This window comes from Aethalodelphis obliquidens, unplaced genomic scaffold (genome assembly GCF_003676395.1).
Source record: "Aethalodelphis obliquidens isolate GAN/ISIS:26980383/991018 unplaced genomic scaffold, ASM367639v1 scaffold1, whole genome shotgun sequence".
Lineage (NCBI taxonomy): Eukaryota > Metazoa > Chordata > Mammalia > Artiodactyla > Delphinidae > Aethalodelphis > Aethalodelphis obliquidens.
This window is the reverse complement of record NW_020837945.1, coordinates 23,351,330-23,371,781: the sequence shown is the minus strand read 5'-3', so window position 1 is coordinate 23,371,781 and position 20,452 is coordinate 23,351,330. Positions and strand designations below refer to the sequence as shown.

At 36.6% G+C, this 20,452-nt stretch overlaps 1 pseudogene; it reads left to right on the top strand.

The window, feature by feature from the left end:
* The first annotated feature begins 788 nt into the window (after nt 1–788).
* On the top strand, nt 789–2,294 carry LOC113617381 (ribosomal protein S6 kinase beta-1 pseudogene; annotated as a pseudogene).
* Nucleotides 2,295–20,452: the final 18,158 nt, after the last annotated feature.

Sequence of the window (20,452 nt, the reverse complement as noted above, 5' to 3'; positions counted from 1 at the left end):
TAATCTTACTTAAAGAAATAGAGGAATTATAAAGATGTATGTTAAAGATATTTGCATAAAGAATTTTTAAAGTAGTTAAAACTTTCATATGAAGTAAGTATCCAAACAGGAGAATTTTGCTTAAAAAGTTTACATTTCTTAAAATTGGCAGTGATTATTTTTTGCTTCTGCTTATTTTTTGCGATTAAACACTCATATTCTTTACTTTAGAGATTTTAGGTAAATGACAAAATGCGTGCTCTGAAAATGTCTGATCTGTAGTCATTTTTTGTTTGTTTTTAATTTGAACAACAGTTTGACAAATTCTTGACATCTATCTAGAGAATCTAGAGAAGCATGGATTTCTGGGGCAGAGGAAGTAAGCTTCAGGTAGCATTGAGTGTTCAAATTGTAGGATTGCTTGCTGAATGTCTTACTTTTCACCTTCCTCCTATCTCCCCTAGAGAGACAAAATATTCAACTGCAAACTTCTATTTCTGTGTTGTTTTCTATTCAGAAAGTATGTTGCCATTTAGTCATTTCAGATAGGGATCATGGACTGAGCCTGTTTTGCTGCCTAGTCTCTGCATTAACTTAACCTCCTTTTAGACAACAGATAGATGATAGATAGATAGATAGATAGATAGATAGATAGATAGATAGATAGATGATAGATAGATAGATAGCCCAAGCAGCTGGAGATGGCTGTAGCAATGGAGGGTCCAGGCCCTTGAGGCAATAAAGGAGGCAAGATGGCTTTTATCCAGCACCAGATTTCTGAGACAGGGAAGCTGAGGACATAGCAGGAGTGTTTGAAATAGTCTGGACCAGCCAGAGGATACAGGCTCTGAGGATGAGCTGGAGGAGAGCAGTCAGTTAAATGAAAGCATGGACCCAGGGGGAGTTGGACCTTATGCCCTTGGCATGGAGCATTGTGAGAAACTTGAAATCTCAGAAACTACTGTGAACAGAGGGCCAGAAAAATTCAGGCTAGAATATTTCAAGCTACTTTGGGTACTTGGTAAAAGGGTCTGTGGAGAGATTTTACAAGTAAGAAAAGTAACAGGAGCAAAAACTCAGAAAATATTTGCCATGAAGGTGCTTAAAAAGACAATGATAGTAAAAAGTGCTAAAGACACAACTCATACAAAAAGTAGGATGGAATATTCTGGAGAAAGTAAAGTATCTTTCCTTGTGGATTTAATTTATGCTTTTCAGACCGATGGAAAATTCTACTTCATCCTTGAGTATCTCAGCTGAGGAGAATTACTTATGCAGTTAGAAAGAGAGGAAATATTTATGGAAGACACAACCTGCTTTTACTGGCAGAAATCTCCATGGCTTTGGGACATTTACATCAAAGGGGGATTATCTACATATACCTGATGTCAGAGAAAGTCATGCTTAATCACCAAGTTCATGGAAACTAACAGATTTTGGACTATTCAAAGAATCTATTCATGATGCAACAGTCACACACATATTTTGTGAAACAATAGAATACATGGACCCTGAAATCTTGATGAAAAGTGGCCACAGTAGTGCTGGGAATTAGTGTAGCTGGGGAGCTTTGATACAGGACATGTTGACTGGAGTACCCTCTTCACTGGGGAGAAGAGAAAGAAAACAATTGATGAAATCCTCAAGTGTAAACTCAATTTGCCTCCCTACCTCACAGAAGAAGCCAGCGCTCTGCTTAAAAAGCTGCTGAAAAGAAATGCTGCTTCTCATCTTGGAGCTGGTCCTGGGGACATTGGAGAAGTTCCAGCTCATCCATTCTTCAGATATATTAACTTGGAAGAACTGCTAACTGGGAAGGGAGAGCCCCCTCTTTAAACCTCTTTTGCAACCTAAAGAGGATGTGAGTCTGTTTGATTTGAAGTTTACACATCAAACATCTATCTACCTGTTGACAGCTCAGATGACTCAGCTCTCAGCAAAATTGCCAACCAGGTCTTTTTGGGTTCTGCATATGTGACTCCATCTGTACTTGAAAACATGAAAGAAAATTTTCCTTTGAACCAAAACTCTGGGCAACTTGAAGATGTATTGGCAGCCCATGAACACCTGTCAGCCAGGTCAAATTTTCTCCTGGACATTTCCGGGGAAGAGTTGCTTCAGCCAGCATGGCAAATCTTCAGACACCTGTGACATATATGGTGGAAACAAGTGTCAGGAATAGACCAGGTGGATGTGACCATGACTGGGGAAACTTCAGCGCCATTTACATTCTGAGCTCCAAACTCCTGGCCATACAAAATCAAGCTCTTCCCATGATCTCCAAACAACAAGAGCACCTGCGTATGAATCTGTGACAAAGCAATGCTTTTTAAGAATTTAAGGTAGAAAGGTGGGGAGGGAATAGGTGAGTATCCTTCAAGGTGAAAAAAGAAGACTCTACATAACAGTCTTGAAGAGTCAGTGTCATTCCATAAAACACTTTGGACAGAGGAAAAATAAACATGGATTTTCAAAAATCAATCAGTGGTGCAAGGAACTAAAGTGAAGTTGAATTTTGAAACTCTTAGGCACTAGGCACATCAATTAATTGATTCCTAGCGACATCTTCTCAAACTTATCAAGGATTTTCATGTTGATGGCTTGAAGCTGATGGTATTAAGGATAAGGTATTGCTTCTGAATCACTGTTGAGTTCTGATTGTATTGAAAAAGAGTTATCCTTTCATTAGGCAAAGTATGAAGTTGTCTGTAATACTTGCAGCTAAGGATAAATTAGCATGAAACTTGGTCAAACTTTCTCCAGCAATATGGAATCAAAGACGAAAGAAACTTATCAATTGATGTTTTATGTGCAAACAACCTAAAAGTTGCAAGTTATGTTTTATTCAGGTAATGTACTGAGCCCAGGAGACAGCCTCTCAGTTTCTAGGTGGTGATGAAGACCCCTAATTTCTTCCTCATGAATATTTTAAATAAAAAATAAAAATCATATTTAATCATATAAAAAGAGAAAGTAAAAGAAAATTTATGGGCTTGTTTTTTAAAATGATATTTTTAAGAGTATTTAATGCTATGAGAAACATTCGTGGTATTTAAGCTTTAAAAACAATGTAAAACCTGTGTATTTAATATTTCCCATTTAATACAATTTAATGTATATATGCATATATAAACATTGTGTATTTGGAAATTTTCTTACACTAAAATCTAATTTGTAGAAACAAATTTGTTAACTCATTTGGTTTTGTTAAGGAGCTGACCTGCCAGGTAACAGAAACACAGAAATACAGGAATGAATAAATGAATGAATAAATGAATAAATAAACAAAAAATAAATGAGAATGAATAATTAAATAAATCAAGAGATTTTAAGCATACCTGTTTTAAAACTAGGCTAGGGTAATAATTAAAAGCATAGGTAATTCTTATTATTTTTAAGTAAAAACAATTAGCCACTTGGATTTCTGTCATTCTTTTCAGCACATCTATGTGATGGGTTTTGGGGTATGTGGGAGAGCCTGTATCACCTTAAATACTGGCAGTGAATTCTGCCTCTTCATTTTCTAAGCAGTAGTATGCTGGTAAATGTTTAAAAATAAACTCCGTGAAAAATAAATGAATGAATGAATGCATGCCTGCACTGATTTGTGGCACCTGTCAATTTCCATGGTATAAATACTCCAGTGACCGCTTTTCAAACTACCAATGTATCGGAAAGAGCTGTGAATAATTGGTCCTAGGAAGTGGTAGGAGCCTGTTTCATACTCCATTTTTTCTGAGGCATGGTTCTGTGGACATGGTTCCTAGAGCGTCTATTCCTTGCATGCTGGTGTAACAAGTTCTGTTCTCTCTATGCTTGCTCAGGACCCATATATTAGGTCTCACCTGTGTCTGTTTGAAGCTCTAGAACAGGAGTTGGCAAACTTTTTCTTAAAGGGACAGACAATAAATATTTTTAGACTTGTGGGCATTTGGTCTCTATTGCAACAAACTCAACTCATCTATTGAAGCTCAAAAACAGCCTTAGACAATATATAAAATGACGGACATGTCTGTGTTGCAATAAACCTTTCTCTTATAAAAACAGGCAGCAGGGCTCTAGACCTTACTTTGCTGTTCCTGCCCATGAACTCCTGACTCTCTGCTGCACGCTGCATCCAGCTCTGCGCCTCAGGCTATGATACTGAGCCTCCCTGCAGGACTGCTGTGAATAGTATCACATCCATGTACACAGTTGTACCGTATAGCCACAGTCCCTGTGCTTTCATCCCCAGCTCAACTTACTAACACCAAACCAAGAGATGGAAGGACAGAAATAACAATTTTGGTCACTTACTTTCCTTCTATTTTCTTCAATTTTTTCTTCTCTTAATTCACACTAAAAGGGAAAGGCATTATTTTTGCCATGTCGCGTACTCCGTTACTGAAGAACAAACATCACTTAGCCAAATGGGCTGGTGTAGGCTTCACTCCACGTTGGAATTCTCTGCTCTGAATCCTTCAGACTGGCTCCTTAGGAATGTGAAATATCTCTTTTTTCATCTAAACCTGGATTTCAAACCTACTGCCTTGCTAAAGCAGTCAACTACCCTACATGTTCTGGATAATATCCTCGTGATTCAGAATATGATGTAAAAGGGAAATTAAGGTGCATTTCAATCATTTCTATTATATGGATGTATTAATAGTGGACAAAAATCAAGATAACAACAATAATTTGTGAGTATTAAGTAACTTTTTAAAATTACACAAAATTATTTTAAATCAGAATAATAAAAATCTTAAAATATTTCAAAATGAGGACACTGTGGAGAGCTTATAGAAATATTCTACAAGTTGCAAAATATTATTTTCATAAGGATTAAGTGGAAATTTAGACAATAGACTATTTGACAAATGAGGAAGAGAACAGTCTGGTACAGCAAATGTAATAGACTCCCATGCCAAAGTTTGCCTAAGCGTTTCAGCTGCAGACAACGGGGAATAGCTGTGTAATAGGAATGTCATGCCAGATGTTCCAATTTCCCTGAACCTAAACTAATCACTGCTGTTGCTTTGGTCTATGAGAAAAAAAAAAATTTTTTCATTTGAAAGCATTAGGATTTGTGTTACATAAAATACCAGTTCTTTCTAATTCTTATTCTTATTCTTAGTCCTATCACCAAAAGTCAGAAGAGATTAGAAATATGCCATTTGATTTTTTACAGTTAAATTTTATTTTATACAATTAGACCAATGCATTTCTCCATTTTATGGAACTTGATATCCACATTTGAAATGGACTCCAAGGGGTATTGAAGAGGATAAAGATGTGGAAGAAAATCTCCCAGGGCTTCCCTGGTGGCGCAGTGGTTGAGAGTCCACCTGCCAATGCAGGGGACACGGGTTTGTGCCCACGTCCGCGAAGATCCCACGTGCCGCGGAGCGGCTGGACCCGTGAGCCATGGCCGCTGAGCCTGCATGTCCGGAGCCTGTGCTCTGCACCACAACAGTGAGAGGCCCGCGTATCAAAAAAAAAAAAAAAAAAAAAAAAAGAAAATCTCCCAAATAGACTTCTGCAGCTTAATTTTATATTGAAGGACTTCCAGAATCTAGTTTTATTTGTCTTTTAGTTGCAAAGTGACATTATATTTTGTCCGTGTGGAACACATTTTAAAACAATATTCTTCTTTAATACTGTAAGAGATACATAGTATTGCATGCCTCATTGATATATGAACGTGATTAAGGAAATGAAATTGCCCATGCCTAAATAAAATTGTGCTTTGTGACAGCCTGGAGGGGTGGGATGGGGAGGGTGGGAGGGAGGGAGACGCAACAGGGAAGACATATGGGAACATATGTTTATGTATGACTGATTCACTTTGTTATAAGGCAGAAACTAACACACCATTGTAAAGCAATTATACCCCAATAAAGATGTTAAAAAAAAAAAAAAAAAAAAAAAGTGTGCCATTAGAAAAATCAGAGCATGACAAGTTGTAATTATTAACTTTTATAAAATATCACTATATTTAGAAAAATAAATATACTGTGGTGCAATAGCCATTAGTTTCACAGACAAGAAAGTAAAGCTAATGTTAATAAAATATATGCTTACAAATTTTTTAACTAGATATTTTCTTAATTACCTTTATTAATGACAAGTTTGGATTAGTACAACTAATCTTTTTACTTCAAATGATTTTTTTTGATTCATGTTTTTTTTAAGGCTGAAGTGGCTTCCTTTGAAATATCAAAGTCAATAAATAATGTCACCACTTATTAACAACAAATTAAATGAAAGAAGAAATAGATAAATGCAACATTAAAAATTCAAAGATGTCGGGCTTCCCTGGTGGCGCCGTGGTTGAGAGTCCGCCTGCCAATGCAGGGGACACGGGTTCGTGCCCCGGTCCGGGAAGATCCCACATGCCGCGGAGCGGCTGGGCCCGTGAGCCATGGCCGCTGAGCCTGCGCGTCCTGAGCCTGTGCTCCGCAACGGGAGAGGCCACAACAGTGAGAGGCCCGCGTACCACAAAAAAAAAAAAAAAAAAAAATTCAAAGATGTCACACAGCTCATCTATGCACATTTTCTCGACTTATAGTTAAGAAAACTCAGACATTTATCTGCTCTCAACTGACAAAAACTAACAAAAATAGATACAGTTCATGAGTTTAGAATACACAGATGAGGGAGCTGAGGCGTAGAAGAAAGAAAACGTTGAATGTCAGGGGTAATATAAAGCCGGGAATACTTATCAACTCACTTTAGTCAAACAGAAGTTAGAATGGTGGTTGCCAGGGCTGAGGGGCTGTAGAAACAGGGGGATGATGGTTAAAGAATACAAACTTTCAGTTATGAGGTGAATAAGATATAGCACGGTGACTATAGTTAATAATACTGTATTCTATGCTCAAAAGTTGCTGTGACAGTAGACCTTTAATGTTCCATTGTAACAACAACAACGAAATGGTAATTATGTGTGGTGAAGAACCTGTTAATTAACCTCATTGTAGTAAACATTTTGCAATATATAAGTGTATCAAATCATCACCTTGTATGCCTTACTTATACAATGTTATATGTCAATTATATCTTAATAAAGCTGACAGGGTTGTGAGAGCAAGCTAACGGGATAGAGGTTTCAAGTTTATCTCAGTAAGTTCTTGGTGGCAAAATCAAAAGAGAAAATATGTTTTATATTGAGATTCTTAATAGTTTAAGCTAAAAAGAAACCACTTGTACAGGGGGAGTAAAATTCATTTATTTGCATGCTTGTTTGTTTTTTTGATACTAATATCTGAATGTAATGCCTCTAAGGAGTTTCTTATGATGTAGAGACATAGGTCCTCAAAATACCCTAGTGACATCTAATTACCTCTTTTTATTACTTTCCTCAATGAAAGACAGATTTCCAAGGGACCAAATCACTTATCAGCACTCTAATTGTCTGATTTGATTTGAGTAAAATTAAGACTACCTGGAGAAGTGGTTATTTGATCAAAACCACACAGCTATTTCAGGACTAACCCAGATCCCTGGAGTTATAAGTAATAATATCTCCAATATTAAATTTTATATATAATTGGTAATCTCCTGGACAACTGAGTGTATTCAATCTGGTTTCTCTCTCATTTTTCTTTATACATTTATTTTTCAACATAGTCTTTGATAGATTTTTCACTTTCAATTGTTTATTGTTTGTTATTCTCCAAAAACTGCTTATAGATTTCCCAAACTACAGGTGAGGAAATAAGATGCTATCTGAAAAATAATTTGACTGACTATTCAATTCCGTCAAATAACTGCATATAGACAAAGCTTGAAAAGAATCCATTTGCAGAAAATAAGTGTACAAGTTCTTTGCAAGTTCACACATGGCTCAAACACACCTTGGTTGTAATTTTACAACCTCACTTAATCATGCTTTTGGGTAGAGATTATTTCTTTTGTAACCTTTTGTGATTTACAGTATTTCAAATAATGTGTAACACATAATATACATTTAATGGATTTTAAAATTTTTTTTTTTTGGCTGTGCCCCATGGAATGTGGAACTTCCCTGACCAGGGATTGAACCCATGCCCCCTACTTTGGGAGCGTGGAGTCTTAACAACTGGACCATGAGGGAAGTCCAGTTAATGGATTTTATATGAACATATAAGGGATAAATCAGTCTTAATTGCTCTGTTTTACCCTGTCTATAATTTGATTCATCAATTAGTTAATTATTAATAAGCCATTCATATAAGATTTCAGCAATGAGAATAATAAGTTTTCTCAATAGGTATGTTTTTATCGATGAAGATGATTTCAGGTATAAGTTACCAAAAAAGAAGAAGAACAACAACAAAAAATTGGATAAAAAAGTAAAAATATTTATTATTTCAAGTAGCTAGAATGGTCCAGGAAAGGGCGGCTTTTCTATTGGTTAATTTACTGGATCAATGATATCATTAAAGACCTGAGGGCTTCCCTGGTGGCGCAGTGGTTGAGAGTCCATCTGCCGATGCAGGGGACACGGGTTCGTGCCCCGGTCCGGGAAGATCCCACATGTCACGGAGTGGCTAGGCCCGTGAGCCATGGCCGCTGAGCCTGCGCGTCCGGAGCCTGTGCTCCGCAGCGGGAGAGGCCACAACAGTGAGAGGCCCGCGTATCACAAAAAAAACAAAAAAGCAAAAAAAAAAAAAACAAACAAAAAAGACCTGAGTCCATTTCCTCTTTCTGCTCTGTTATTCTTTGTGTATTTCTGGAATACCTCATGGATACAAGAGGGCTGCACACCTGCAGGCAGTGCATTCTAATACTTAGAATACCATGGCATGTACAATACTGGCTGAATCAAAGAATAGTAAGATGACAACCTTTTTGCTGGGAAAATTATTAAAAGAGTTGGTTGCATACTTACATTGTATTGAGTTAGGAAGTTATTTTAATTTTCATAGAATGATAAGCATGAGAACAATTGATTATGTTTATTGTAACAGAACAACATACCTTTTGAAATGAATCCATGGTTCTAATGCTAATTTTCTATAAGCATTTGGTTTGGAATTGCCTAAAATTTATATTTGAGTGTTTCCAAAAAAATTAGAAAAAAATGCTCAATTTTTTACCGAGTTGCAGGTTTATAGGTTATGGAGACCAATTTCTAGCTTTCCTTAATTAAGCGCATTAATGGTATTTTCCTATCAACTTTTCACAATAATGTATGGTCTTAAAGGAAAAACTTTAATAAATGAGAAAGAAAGAGAGAAAGAAAGAAAGAAAGAAAAGAAGGAGGGGAGAAAGGGAGAAAGAAACAAAGATAGAGGGAGGGAGGAAGTGAGTCAGAAAGGAAGGGGGCAGGGCACAACCATTAAAAGAATAGCACACCCATTAAGAAAAACAGGATACCACAAAAACTGGTTAGAACCTACTAGGCCCAAGATGGCAGAAGATTTGACTTCCAGGAGAACTTAAGCCTCATTATATGCTCATTGTAATATATTAGCATGCTAAATGACACACCCACAAGTGCCATGGAAGTTCAGAGGCCATCCATAAAAGGCCAAAGTGTAGATGGTGCCCCAACTCCTAGAAATTCCCACCCCTTCTCCAAGACAGAATATTCCTCCCCCTTGTTAGCCTATGAAATTAGCCAGCCCATAAAAACTAACCATCCCCACACCTCCGGTCCTACTCCTGCCTTTTGAGACTGTCTGCATTCTGTGTATGGAATGTGTATCTCCCAGGGTTGCTCTCATTTTCCTGGAGGAACCCATGCCCTGTGGCCTCTCTCCCCCTCTGAGATGACCCATAATGTCCTACGGAGTGTGTATCTCTCTCAGTTAACCTGTTTTATCCTTACTATGGCTCGCTCTTGAATTCTTTCCTGCACGAAGCCAAGGACGCTCACTTGGCGGCCCATCCCAGGGACTCACCTGAGACCTTGGACATGACTCTACTCTGGTGCCCCATTTTTTCCTGCAACAGAAGGCAGGCAGGCAGGAAGGAAGGAAGGAAGGGAAAAAAGAGGAAGAGAGAGAAAAAGGAAGAAAAGAAAAAATATATAACTGCGGGAATTTTAATTTTTGCTAAGAAAAATGATATTTAAAACAAAAAGTTCAAAGTATTACAGAAACCATGTGAACATTTTATTTACCTAGTCATTCAGCACCCATGACCCAGTGCCATGTGCTTACCATGTGCCAAGCTAATATATTAGCTAGAAGATGACTAAGATACACTTCCTTCCCAAATTCCTTAGCCATTTTAATATTTATTTCAGTAGAAGATATATATTTATTTAATGAAGATGATTATTATTTATTAATGAGAGGGGTCTTCTTGAAGCATTTTTTGGCTATTGCTCTCAATACCTAGGGAAAAAATGATTGATAAAGAGAACACGCAAATTGTTTTGAGCAGAATCCACAAGCTATGCATTACCTAAAAAAGAAATGAGATATGAATTTAGAATACCTATGTTCTGTTTAAGTAGAATTCAAGGATATTGTCTCCTTGCCAGCAGAAGTAACTTGTAAGGGGAACAGTTACAAATAAAAACCCTGATACTACCCAAGTGTTTATCTTTGTTAACAACAAAAACACCCTCAGGGATCCTAGTTAGTTTCCTCCCCCATTTACTCCACCCACAATGGAATATAATGATGATAGGTATAAGGGCAAGAGCATTCATTAATGCAAACCTCAATTTATATGAAGAAGTGACATTTTATTTTGGTAAATAAAAATAACAAGGATACTGACATGGCATAGAATAATCGCTTACAGCGTGACTGAAATTAGGGAATGTGGTAGACAGTTGAGGCTAAATGGGTTTCCATTGGAATTAGGAGAAAGACTGAATTACATACTGCCTTTTGTCAGTGAGCATTAGAGGAATCATAGATGTGTGCAATGCAGATTACTTCAAAGAGACTTGGAGTAGAAATTAGAAAACTGTTTTGAATCCTGGTGCCTATATTCATTCATTTATTTCCTACTCATCTTTTATCAATTTATTTATTAATTGTAATTAGGCAATTATTTTAATACATTTTTATGATGGAATATGTTTAATCTAATTCTGAGGTATTTTTTTTTGCAGCTCAGATTTTTCTTTTTATTATTTATTTATCTTTAACAATAATATATTCAGATGATAGCAAAACTCTGAGGGTACAAAAGAATAATCTTTAAGTCTCCTTTGGGAACGTTGTTGGGAGCTTCATTTCCTAACACAATGCCTCTTTCTTGAATGGAGGATGTTGCTGATTTTGAGTGACTGTCACTCACAGAAAGAATGCAGGGCTCTGGATTACTGATTATCCACCACTGACCCTGCGGCTTGAGTTGCATGTGTAAGTTTAGGTGACATTTTTGCTCATTCATGTTCCAACTAAAATGCTGCCTATGACTAGAGCACCCCAGGGTGGCTAAGGAGGCAGCAGACAGCCTTTACCCTGTGCATTCCCAACACTGTCGCTGAGGACAGTTCAGCCATTCCCACCACAGGCTCTCTGACCCCTGTCAAGCAGTCCTTGTCACTCTGCAACAACAATGGGCTCTTCCAAACAATATCATCTATCTTGCCTCTGATCAATATGATGTCATGCTTTCCCAGGTAAGTCACAAGCTGAGCCAGAGAAGGGATGGACATTACTTGGATGAACGGGACCATTTTTCTAGTCATCTAGGCCCCTCTTCTGGTCTTCATCCCCTCCTCCATGATTTGCAGACAAGTGTTGTGCAATGTCAACATTGAAAGAGGTTATAGTTTACAAATGTGGCTTTTGCCTAAAGTGTCCAAGAGAATAGTTAATACATTTACACTATGAACTCTCAATGGTAAATATAACATGACCAGAAAACTATTTATCATTCAAATTTTCCTACATACTCTGAATAAAATTGCATCACAACTTTTGAGAGAGTAATTTGAAGTCAGTATCCATTATGGCACAATGGGTGATGCAGCATTAAATAAATGGTATTAAGGAACCATAAAGCCAAAAAGGCCCACATTGTTTCAATTCAGACAGGCTGAGGAAAGCCATGTCACTATGTGCGAAAACAATATAGCTACCTTTTTTTCTCATGATGGGAATAATAAAATTAGCAAGAAATGGCACATTTGATGATTAAGAAAAAGAATAAAGGGTCCCTGGGCCTGAATAAGAAAAGATAGTTTAGTACACTACAAAGACTCTTCCTACCCATTATTTAAAATTTACATTAATAAATCACTCTACCCCACATGGGTCCATGCACTTTTAACATATTTTTTAAAAAATCCAATTCCTTATATGTACATAGGGTCCCCACCAAAGATATTTGCTTACAGCTCCACATACTCTTGGGTAAGCCCTGCCCAGAAATATGCTAACTGTGAAGTGTGGTCAATACAATTACATAATCTGAAATCTGCTTTCTAATTTCCACTCCATGGTCCATTGCTATAAGATTTTGAAAAAGAGTAATGTCTTTGTACTTCTTTTTCCTCTCTTCCAAATGGAGATATAAGAGTAATTACATCACTAGGATGGTGTGAATACTAATTACCCATATAGAATGTCTAGTAATTTTTTTATTATTATTACTACTAGTCTAGTGCTCCATAAATATTGACTAGTAGTAGTAGTAGTTGTAATAGTAGTACTCATGAGAGGTTGTGGCTTGAATTAAAAAGATGATCAGGGAAAATTTCTTGGAGGCAGAAATGTTTGAGGGAATTTAAGAACACATTCTTAAATATTTAACATTAGATTGTTGCTTTGCTAAACTCTTGTGAAATTCTTCAACTGCTCTGCATATACAGTAAAGTCTGGCATATACACAACCTTGAGTCCATGGTCCCTGGAAGGAGGTGACTTCTGGAAAATGATATAATATGGAGAGAAGTGACTTCTGCAGAGTGACATCATGTAGAAAACAGACAGGAGGAAAAAATCCAGAAGAGAGAGAGAAAAGCAGAAGTAGGAATTTAGAGCTTGAGATCCTTAGAAGAAAAGTGTAGGCAACCCTTCTTTCAAATCCTCAGGAATCTCTAGGGACATTGGAAATGAAGTATTTTTCCCCACCCCCACCATACATAGCTAGTTGATTTAAGCCAATTTTACCTAAATAATAAAGGAAAAGGTGACACAAGCAATTTGAACTTGGGAACATACAGCAAGTTAGCATGTTGGTTACACATCGAGTTATTCCAGGTATTGTAAGAGTAAACAAGTCTGCTTAACCCAAGTCTCTGCTTTGAAAACAAACAAAGCACATATGTAATACTCAATGGGAAGACATTTTGATAATGTTGAAAGCTGAGTCATGAGTTCAGTTAAATTTTGAAATAATTAAATCTGATATTGACCACATCTTTGTTTCATTAGTGTTAATTTGGTTCTACAGTAAAATCTCCCTGGACATTATTTTGTTGCTGCCATATCCCATAAGGCACCTCCGTGGCAGGAAATCTTCAGCATTTCAAGGTTTTGAAAGAATTCCTCTCTAAAGAAGACCCTCATTATAGATCCTACAAGTCAAAACTTTGGGCCCAGCTTCAACCTCTGACACAAGCATTGTCACACTTTTCAGTGGTCTATTGACTGTCTCACAATCTTCCATCTGCATTTCCATGCCTGGTCCCTCACCATGACAGTCTGTCCACTTGGAATGTCTTCTCTCCTCCTCTGCACTTCCCCATACTCCTTCCATGTTTAAAGACCACTTCCAGTCATTGTCAGAGAACATTTCTGATGATTTCTGTGTGCTCATTCATTATAAACTCACAACACTTATTTTCTAAAATGTGACTGGAACTCATAACCAGATATTTCCTAAGGAGATCCTATACTGCTGACTTGCATCACTGTTCTTTTTTTCTGTACCTAAATCTATTGTGCTCCTTCCTAGATTCTGACCTCAGAGAAGGATTAGGTCCTTGTGTTATAAAATCCTTCGCATAGTATGGTACTCAGCATATAATAGCAATAATGGAGGACCAATTTGAAGTTTTCCAAATAAATTAATCATATCATGCATATTTATGATCGAAATAAGCTCTAGTTGGGTCACTGAAGACATTTTAGTGATATATAATTTAGATCTAATTTTCAGAAAAGAAATATAAATTAGAAGATGTGACACAGCACAAAGTATATTTTAGATTAACTGTAAGTTCCTTAAGAATTAAAAACTGTATTAACATTCTCCAGATATCTCACAGGTGAGATGGTAAATGCCTGGCCAAGTCAATTTATAAATAAACAAGCTAATAAAATGCTGATAAACAAGTATCAATCAATGGAATAAAGGTTGGAAAAAATACTGGTAGTCACTTGACTGTGAAAGAATGTAGTTTTGAGCCTGGAATCTGGGGCTGTTGATGAGGAAGCATTTATGAGATGTGTCAGATGTAAGTATGAGTAACACTTTTTTTTGGAAAAAGTAAATTTTTTTTCATATATGCTGACTCTTACTATGATGACAAAGGGCTCTCACAAGTATAAGCAGCAATTTTATTTTAAAATATTTTCTTCAATATATAAATAATGCTTTAAACATAAGTGAAGAATATCTCAGAGCTTTATGCTATAGAGAGGTTATTTTGAAAGTAGAATTTGAAATTTTTTTGTTATATGTATTTCGTTATTGAAAATGAGGTGTGTGGTAAATGTATCACTTATTAAATTTCTCTTTTATGTAAACATTTTAAAATCATATTTTATAGTCTGCTGAAAATTCTAGTGTCTTAAGAGTTCCAATGTGTTTTTCATGTACTTATAGAATATACAAAACTACAGATGTGAAATATGAATATGAAATAGTAAAATAATTGATACTATTAGCTATTAAGAATAGCTGGACATTAAGAAAGATGAAAATTTCATAGTTAAATTACAACTAAAACCTTTATTCAACTTTTCATGGTTAAAAAATAAATGTCTTGCTTTACCATGGGCAGTCAGCAGTTTAAACTATTACAGCCCTTCAGACAAAATACCCAAATAACATGTTTTTTTACTCTCTGCATTCCAATTTCTTAAACCAGCTTTTTAAAAACTACTGGTTATAAAGCATACTTAAATATATTGTTCTCAGAAAAACAGATTATCATCCATTCATTAATTGTCAAATTAATTAATAAGTTAGTAACATATTTAGAATAACAAGCTGATTTTACCACATTAATAAAGTCAAATATTTTGAAGCAAGTACATTCATCGGGAACTGGTCCTTTTACTTTTTATTTTATTCTCTTTTATATGTACATGAGTATATAACAGTATATACATACATGTATAAACACACAGTGAACTACAAAATTTTTTATTAATCATCCATAGTCTGAAAATATGTTTAACGTATTTTATCTTAGTCTATAAGATAATTTAATATCTACAGTATACTTTTTTTATATAACTAGATAAACAAATCTGAAGAAAACAACTCCTTGCATGTCATTTTACTCCATTTTTGACTCAGTCTGACGTGCTTGCTTACCCCAGAATCTTGAGGATTTCCACAGAAAGTTCAGGGACCCCATTAACACATTTTTTCCAATTGCATTTTTTAAAATGGCAACAATACAAGGAGCTAAACCATGATAAGTGAGATCTTGAAAGAAGCAGTTTCATTATTTCTAACCTATATATCTTAAGGGAAAATCTAACATTTAGAGATACAACTGAATGGGAAGAATTTTTAATAATTTGACCTTTTCTTTCACTCACTTGTCTTTGACAATGATGACCTAACTCTGTTGGGTCCCATTGTCCTTAGGAGTTAACAGAAGTATACTATCTGAATTATGTGGTATTGATTCCAAGATACTAGGAGGTGATTTTAAGAAATAAAGATGTAATGCCTTGGCAAAATAAGAGGATTTTTTTTCAAATGTCTCAGATGATATATAAATAGACCCACAATCCCTGCAAGTGCCTAGTTGGCATCACAAATAATTCAGTCACCATGGTAAAATCATTATATCCTCAGCTATAGAGAAAAAAGAAATCAAAACAAAAATATAGTTGATCACTGATTGAATATTCATGTCAGCAAAACTGAGAGTTAAATCATTCATGATACCTTAATTTAAATAATATTGGTTTATCTTAAATCATCTATGATACCTTAATTTAAATAATATTGGTTTATCATTTAACTGCAAGTAACATAAAACTCAACTTAAATTGTGTCTTAATGAAGAGGTGTATCATCAGAACAAGAAACACATGTTCATGGTGCAGTGAAACCCATAGGGTATGCATGGTCATGGGCAAATACTTTTGGCAGGGACCCTGTCAATATGAACAATTTGATTTTTTTTAAATATGTTAAAATATCATGGCCAAGGTGATGTATAGTGATTTATTGATGACTGTTTATACTAAGAGTAGAGACGAGGGACATAGATATTTGTTCATTGTCTAAAGAGAGCACTTGAAGATTTGTTTTAGTAACCAGGCACTATCTCTTCCTGTGCAAGGCCAGGGACCATCCCTTCATGGACTTTATTGTCATTTGTGCTGTTCCTGAATGTGTTAGTTTTCTATTGCTGCAAAATTGCCACAAACTTAGCAACTTGAAGCCACTCAAATTTATTCTCTCTCAGTCTCCAAAGGTCAGAGATCAAGACACAGTATGACTGGATTCTCTGCTGAAGGCCTGGATGGGCTGAAATAAAGGTGTGGGCAGGAACTGTGGCTCTCATCTGGACCCAGGTCCTCTTCCAAGCTCACTGGATGATGATGGCAGAATCATTTCTTTGTGGTTGTACGACTGAGATCCCTGCTTTCCTGCCAACTTTTGGCTACAAACTGCTCTTAGCCCTTGGAGACCACCTGGATGGAGTTCATTGCCATATGGCTCCCATATACAACTTACAAAATAGATGTTTGCTTTCTTCCTGGGCAGCCAAAGCATTGCTTTCTGACGTTCTCTTCTTCAACCAGCCAGATAAAACATGCAGCTTTTAAAGGTCTCACCTGTTGTATCAAGCCTTCCCAGGACAATTACCTTTTTCTGTATAATGTAACATCATCACAGAATTGATATCTCCTTATTTTCCAAGGTTCCAACCACACTCAAAAGGAAAGGGATGGTACAAGAGCAAGTGAATCCTACCTACCACACTGCCTAACTTAATATCCACCACAACTAGAAAAAGGTAGTGAGAAAATGTGACAGCACTACTACTACCCACATTCCTGTGACTCTTTAGAAGGGATTTGTATTGAAGCAATAGAGATCTTCTTATACCTGTGGTTCCCTAAAACCATTGACTTAATGTTGGCTTCATCATTACACATAACACTGCATCACCTGTTGTGCCATGCATGCACACTGGCTCCGAATGACTCCTTCAAAAGTTGTTACAGGCTTTGAGGATGACCACAAAGAGAAGTCTTACTGATATTGCGTAGGAAAATGCAAATGATAGTTTATTTCAGGGTCATGTTACATATTCCATTCTGGATTTTATAGCAGTGAAGCTAAACAGCACATTTTTCATCTGTATCTCCTCTTGAACCCTTTAGGCTGTAATCAATGTATTTCTTGACTTTGATCTCTCAATATTCACCACATATCTGTCTTCTACCTGCTACCACCAGTGGGGAGGACAGGACAGGAAAGGTTGTCTGACCCTTATCCACATCTATCACATTATAGGTCCCCTTTGCATTGGAACAATGGTCTCAAAAACTTAGAGGACATAGATGCAGCCACCCCTGGAAGACTTGTGGATATGTGACCCAGAGCTTGCAGCTGTAGCGGGTGACTGCCTAGATGCCCGCGGAGGGTGGCACGCAGGGCAAGGTATGCCTGCTACTATCCCTGCAACTCTCCAGTGCTGTAGACCAGGGACAGTGTTGAGGTGAACATGGGCCCACACTCCCTCACTCTCAGCTCAAGCCAAATCTCAGGAGTTGAAAGTCAGTGGTTCAGAACCCTGCATTCTGAGAGTCACCTACACGATTAGAGTCACCCATTCTGGGTAACCTAATCTCTAGTGATCCTGTGGAAAAATACAGTTCTGATCAGTGAGTGATTGACAAACTGTGCCACCCTCCTGGAACCTAGCCATGCACAAGACTCCACGTGATCTCATAGAGCTCAGCCCTGGAGCTCCTCTGGGCATCTGGTTGACCCCACTGAGGAAGTTGGGAAAGTGTCAGAAAGGCTATTAAGGGAAGAAAAGGACTCTATACCTATAGAGAGACCTCTCAGGGCTCATGATGCTGCGTGGAGACAACTGCACACCCTGGCAGGTCTTGAGCACTGGCGGGAGGTTGGGGGGAGGTTACACCATTTCAAGGAAGGGGCAAGGCTAAGGACAGGGCTGGGGCAGAGCACCCAGTGTCCTGGTCCTGGGGCTGTAAATCGTACTTTTCTCCTCCACCCCTCCCTTATTTTTGCTCAATTTCAGTCTACTCCACAAATTTCTTTCTGGCAATCTGTATACTTTCCTGGTCCCTGGCCCATCAGGGAACATTCTGTGTGTTAACTTTCAACAATTAAAGTGGACCAACAAAATATTTTACTTAACAAAGACTGTCTTTATCCATAAGAGGAATCTCTCATCAGTTCCTATTTTTATCTCCCAGCTACATAAAGTTGAACTTTCCTCACAATATTTCATAAGTATTATAAGAACATAAAACTCTTGTTCTGTGTATGGTAGAGACTGTATTAACGTGGAGTAGACAATAATTTCCTTTCATTTTCCTTGTTCAAACATATCTCAAAATCAAATTTTTTCTCTAGGTGGATTTTATAATGAGGTGTGACTTTTAAATCTGATTTTATCATAGCCTCCAAAATAAATCTCAAACCTACAGGGCTAACAAATTCCATTTGCATTCATCAGGTCTATTATTTTTTTCTTTAGTCATAATCTCACCCAAACTATCACCTGTATTATAGATAGGAATGTATTTCCTGTTTCTAAAGTTCTCCAGTTCTATAAAGTCCTTTAGTAACTTGTTCAGATATTTAACAACCTCTCCTGTAAAGAGATTCCTTTTTCTATCTTTCACTTTGTCAAACCTGTTATTTGCTCCTTAAAAAATCACTATTAACTTTTGCCTTAGCCTTATTTTTAACCCTCTGGTTGAACTACACATATATTGAACATAATTGAATAGAAGAAAATATCAATGTTAAGCTCCTTGAGATTTGATTTAATGATATTACCTTGAATGAAAATGAACAGATAAGTTCAGAACATATGATAAGATATTAGGAGAGTTTCTGCCCTTCGTTAATTATCCTTCCTGTTGAAAACTAATATCAAATTAAATAGCTGCAATAATTTCATATTAAAGTTGCATCACACTTTTATATCAGATAATTATTAGGCAATAACAAATATAAGACTGTGTATATTTAAGGTAAGTTTAAATGTGTAATTAACTTACTATGCAGGCAAAAACTTTGTCTCCAACTTTATGTTGATGTTCTAAAATAATAACATTTTCTAATTTTTTCTTGATTAAAATTGACACAATCTGTTGCAAATAAATAAAAAGATTAAGTTAATGTATGTGGCTGCTTAGGTTTACCTCCTAGTAAAGCTAAGTCAGAAGGAAGTTTCTAAGTCCAAGAGTCTCAGTTTCCGGAAAAAACAAATTAAAATCCTGATATGTGATTTACCCACTTAAATTTAGGTGCAATTCAAATAAGGCAATAAACTAAATGTTCAATACTTCTGTGCTGACACAATAAATCCAATTATTTTACTGAATATGTTCATAGATGGTGCATAAAGATATATGTTGATTAAAATATGGATTAATTTATCATTTTCTGATAAAAATGAACATTCTTGGTATTAATGGAAAAAGAATGACATTCCCAGTTCCCCAAGATTATTTACCTAACTATAATGACCATGTCATTCTTGTCTCATTCCTAAAATAATAGGTACTAGGTAGGTATATTTGGATTAGGGATAGGAAATTTTTGTCTCTAGTGATAGAACACAGGGAGGGTTATGAGTGAGGCAAAGGAACCATGACTGTGGGAACCATGGCTGCATTCCAGCCACATCTACCCCCCACAGCATTACCCAGCCTGCTGACTTCAATGTACCATGAGGAAGATTGGAAATAAATGCAGCTTCTAAACTTGGATGTGTAGGTTATCAAATCACTAAGAATAATTATTAAGAATGCCACAAATTGATTATGGCTTTTCCTGACACGAAGAAAAGAAGGTCTTTCCTTATAACAACTGGGAGCTAAGAATAAGCATTTTATGTTACTATTGTTACTTCTCATTTGGCCCTGGTCCCTACTCCTAATTTTAGCACCACCATCTATGCACGTAAGGAGAAGACAGAGAAGTGAAAACAAAACAAATCCTTAAAGCTTATGGGAAACTAGAGCATCATATGGGCGCTCTCAATTTCCTGGAACAAGGTAATTAAACAAACAGGAATTGCCAATTTTGCTCTAGAAAGCACTTGAGGGTTAGCTCTGAGAGGAAAGATATGTAGTTTAAAACAAGATTTGACTGTAAGTTCTGAATCAAGCTGCCAGAGGCCCTGCGT